Below are 4765 nucleotides of genomic sequence, written 5' to 3' on the forward strand. Positions count from 1 at the left end.
GTGAAGGTTTCTCTGTAGCGTACAACTTCGCGTAACACTATATACAGGAGAAATAGCTCGTTTTGCAGCGATTTCTGCTTGCATTTTCTACTGCTTCTGTTTGCAATTCTACTTGGGTGGTGCCAACTGCATGCAAGAGAGGCTAGCAATCATGTGCAGAAACCGAGCAAAAAACTTCTTTTAAATTTATACCTTTTTTACTACAGCTAGAAGTGAAGTATAACAAACACGCTGCCATGAAAGAACTGGTTAATGTTGATTTTTGCGCCTGTAGCCAGCAATACAACCTTGTGAGGGAAAAAAACTGCGGAAAGAACGCGTTCACAAGTAGAAGTTCCCAGGACCACGCTGGAAACCGAACAAACTTATGACGTGCGGTGGAAGGTCACCTACAATCTCGGTACGCCAGCGTCCTCGCATTCTGTACTAGCCAAGAGAAACCGTCGTGGGCGGGATCGAACCCTAGGAATAGTATCCGGTAGTATGGCCTGAAGTGAGTAGCATTGCAATCGACAGCAAAAAAACGAAGCATTGTCCAAAGCAAATTATTTTTTATGCTTCTCAAGGCGTTGTTGTGAACAATATTACTATTTCTGTAACTTGATTGCGCAACAAAATGAAGCAGTAATATAGTTCTTTTCTGTTTACATTTGTCCCCCATTTCGGTGCAAAAACATCTTGATCGGTCACAGCTTTCTTTACCTTGCCACAGGTGCAGAGTTCGTCATTACAGCACTGAAAGAGAGAAAAGGAATTCCGATATAAATAAGTCAAGAAATGCGCCCGAACAAGGATGCTTGCGGAGGCCATTAGACAGAATGTTATCGCAGCTGTGCATTTTCATTGTTAGGTTTGGGTGTTTGGTATGGTATGGTATGGTATGGTATGGTATGGTATGGTATGGTATGGTATGGTATGGTATGGTATGGTATGGTATGGTATGGTATGGTATGGTGTGGTATTGTACGACGCCCCCCCCCCTCCCCCCCATCCCAATTCCCTGAGTCGCTCTGGAATGTTAAATCCCATAAAATCATAAAATCAAACCTAGCCTCCAGAAGCAAAGATGGGCATTTCGCATTTCTTTTGCATTTCATCTCCATCTAGCTGGGGATTCGGTCTAGCGACCTTGGGATCAGTATCCGAGTGAAAAGGTCACTTCAGTGGGTAGGCCTTTTGAATATAAGGTATGAGCATGTACCTGCAGATGCTTAAAAAGTCTTCCCAAGCTGTACTCAGGCAAAGAATAGTTTGCCTTTGTGCAGTGCTCATCAAATGCTTGAAGTAGAGTCCATAGTAAACACATACGTAATTCAGAGTAAAATCCGTTTCTGTGTAATGAGCGTTTCTTTCGCCTCTCTTTGCGCTGCGGCGCGAAGGCAGCCTGGATCTAATAAGAATAGTGCCCATGCCTGCCAGTAGCCGACGGGTCATCACGATATTGGCCAGCGGCAAAAAGCATCGTATAGCCTGAAATCTGGTTAGACGTGCAACGTATTCACGGCCGTCTGCAATCAGGGTGTCATTACCTAGGCTTGCTCTATAGCTTCCACGAAGAGTTACCTTTTCTGCAAGTCGTCAGCACATGACGCGATCTGTGAAACAGCGGCTACTTGAGCGTAGCCGTCTGGCTTCCACATACGCAGATAGGACCACCATTGAGATACTTAGCAGTCGGCGCCACGCGGTGAGCTCAGTGGTTATGGTGCTAAACAAATGATTCGACGAAAGCGGGTTCAATCCCAGGCGCGACGGCCGCGTTTGGATATAGAAGAATTACAAGACGCGTGTGAAACTCTGTGATGTCAGTGCCTGTTAACAACCCTGGATGGTTGAAATTACTGGCGTCCTTCAATACGGTGCGCATCATAGTCAATGTCGTACATTAAGCCCTACAAACCAAACCAAGCCAAAGTTCGCTGTCAGAAGTCCCACAATCGTAAAATAGCCTACCATCCTGGTAGTGCTCTCTGAATTGCCACTTTTCAGTACATCAGTAACGACGAAGGGCACAATCAGTAGCAAGGTCGGTCACCTGTAGATGAGCCTATAGACCACCTATACATATATACTACGCGTAAATCAGCAAGGACCGCAAGATAACCGGAAACGTTACTGAGTCAACGTGTGGGACATATCTCGCACTGCCTTCTGGTATTTGTCTTATTATTTCCAGTCGCTGCAGGTATCATGAATTCCTAATAGGCCTGCACTGCCGTCTTCAGCGACAGCTAATCTCACCTGGGGGCTCCCTTGGTCTGTCCCAGCCGGCTGCATGTCAGCCTGCATCGTCCCCACCGCCTCAGTCATCTTCAGTTCAGCGGCGGACTCCATCGCTAGGTTTTATGATGGTGTCGATGATTGTGACGGCGCTGTTGTTGCTGCTGGCCCCCCAGTTGTAACGGCTTCTATATCCGCTTTAAAGTGGGATCTAGCAGGGATAAAAGACTCGGCAGAATATATATTTCATGCTCGAAATTTATAAACAAACTGAACCTTGTCGTAAATAGTCGAATAAGCTAGAGAGCTTCTAAACTCATCTAACTAAAAAAAGAAGTGAGATAAAATACTGGTAAATCTTCATAGAGCCATTTCACACTTATTGCAATGCCTGTCAGAACATTTTTTTTGCAGAAGTGCGGGTGACGATGACAGTGATCGAAGTAATACGTTAATTGAGTTAAGTATACAATGCCGAGAGCAGGCGAATATACCGCGACTTTAAACTGACACGGCGCTCGCCCAGTCAAGAGAAGTGATAAAGATGACGAAGAGGAACCAACACGTGCTGATTTATTCTTTTCGTTTGTTTGCATCTGAAGTGGAGCAGGCCACAGTCATTATGCTGAACGCAGGAGCAGGCACACTTTGATAGTACTTGGTCCTCAGCATGATTCACAAATATGAAGAGCCTTAATTAAAGGAAGGCGTCGTCGCTTTGCAAGTCCCTGAAAATCACTAGGCCATGCTTACGTGTCGGTTAATGCCAAAAATATGGTTTCTAATTTTGTTATCCGCATTTTAGTCGTACAGATGCCTTCATCGTCAAAGCAGTTCACCCTTTTTCGCCTAACCTTGTGACGACCGCCTACCGCTCCGCTTTCAAGCGGGCCCATTTAAAACGCAAGACCGATTTTTTTTTCTTTATCTTTCGCTTATTGATACTTGTCATTCTCGTCAAACGAATGTCTGCCTCTCCCATGCTTGCCACCATTGACAAACAAGCACTAGCTAACCGCCGCATTTTACAACTGCTGCTCTTTTAATGCTACATGCAGATGGAGCCTTCTAATAACGCCCTCATACTGAATTACTTAACACGCCTCCTCTAGGTCTGAAAATCACCGGTTCGAACTTCCGCAGTTCTGACAAGTCACGTCAAACTCATTTCAAGGACTACGTTGGGAAGGCCTCCATCTCGGTCATAAAACTTAACAGCGAGCATAATTCAAAGAACATCTCCCTTCCTTTGGCCTACTTGTCTGGCATCCTCAATGGCATGCCAGTGAACGTGGGTGCACAATTTATTACGCCGAAGGCGTCCATACAAAGACCGCGCTGAGGATGTATCTTTGAGTTGTTTTCATTGACTCCTAACGAACTACCACCTCGAGCATTTCAATAAAAATTCCACGCACAGCTCCCCAGCATAGAATAATTGAGATACGCTTCAAACTCCAGCTTTCTTGGATATTAGATTAATATGTAAATCAAGTGTGGATATCAGAGCTAACATTTCTACTATTATTTTATCATATCCTTCATCCATCATAACCTATCAATACCATAGCAAAAGAAAATTGAGATACTGTTATGGAAAGATTGAAGGGAACGGTCCAACCTCTATTTCCCAGCAAAAGTTTTATTTTAAAGTTAGTCCTTCGCTCACATTTAGTTGTAATTTACCGTGAAAAGAAATCGGGGATGTTTTCAACGAGAGCAAGAACACCAATAACAAAATTAGCGATTGTTTAGCTATGCTATTTAGAGAATTTCACGAGAAAGCGCTGGTCTCATCTGATACGGTGGAAGACCAAAGTCAAATTTCGATTTTGGCGATATCATGGTCAGAGTTAAAGGTTGTGCTACATGATCAAAGCTTAAAGGCCAAAGGTCAAAATTATGTGACGTTTAAGGGCTATCAATGTGTAGCCAAAGCGCGAACTTACTGTCTTGTGGTTTGGTGAGATCTTTATTGGCTTGATTAGACAGCTTTGCCTCAGTTCGGCAGATACTTCGCACCCAGAGCTGCGAAGTCTGTCGCGAGCCCAGTAGAGCTTTTTGCACTGAAACTATGAGCCTCTAGAGGAGAGATCTGGGTATATATATGATGGTTGCAGTGGAAGTTTACGATATGTGAAAAAATTACGTTCAAAAATCAATCTCCCGTTAAAAAATGCGCTTTTCAATAATTTCTGGAATGTTCATTGACAGCCAAAGGTAGGCAGACAAACTTGTCTCGTCCTCAAACAATGCGGTACACATCTCCCGTCTAGAGCGTGGTTTGCTAAGTTCAGAGTTGTGCTTGAGGCTCCTGCTTTCAGGGGACAAGACAATTCAAAACCCGCGCCATGCCCTCCCCACTCAGCGGGGCCTGCGAGGGTGAACAACAGGTCGCGATAATGGTACGAGTGGTGGTGGAGAAGAGGGGGCTGCGGAACCAACACGTAGAGGCCACAGCAAGGAGGTCGTGCACACATCGCGCAGCCAAGCGAGGCTACGTGAGCAGCGTGAGCGCGGCTCGGCGGGCGGCCGGACGGCACGC

This window comes from Amblyomma maculatum, chromosome 5, assembly GCF_055883805.1.
Source record: "Amblyomma maculatum isolate TAMU_Amacu chromosome 5, ASM5588380v1, whole genome shotgun sequence".
In the NCBI taxonomy this organism is placed as follows: Eukaryota; Metazoa; Arthropoda; class Arachnida; order Ixodida; family Ixodidae; genus Amblyomma; species Amblyomma maculatum.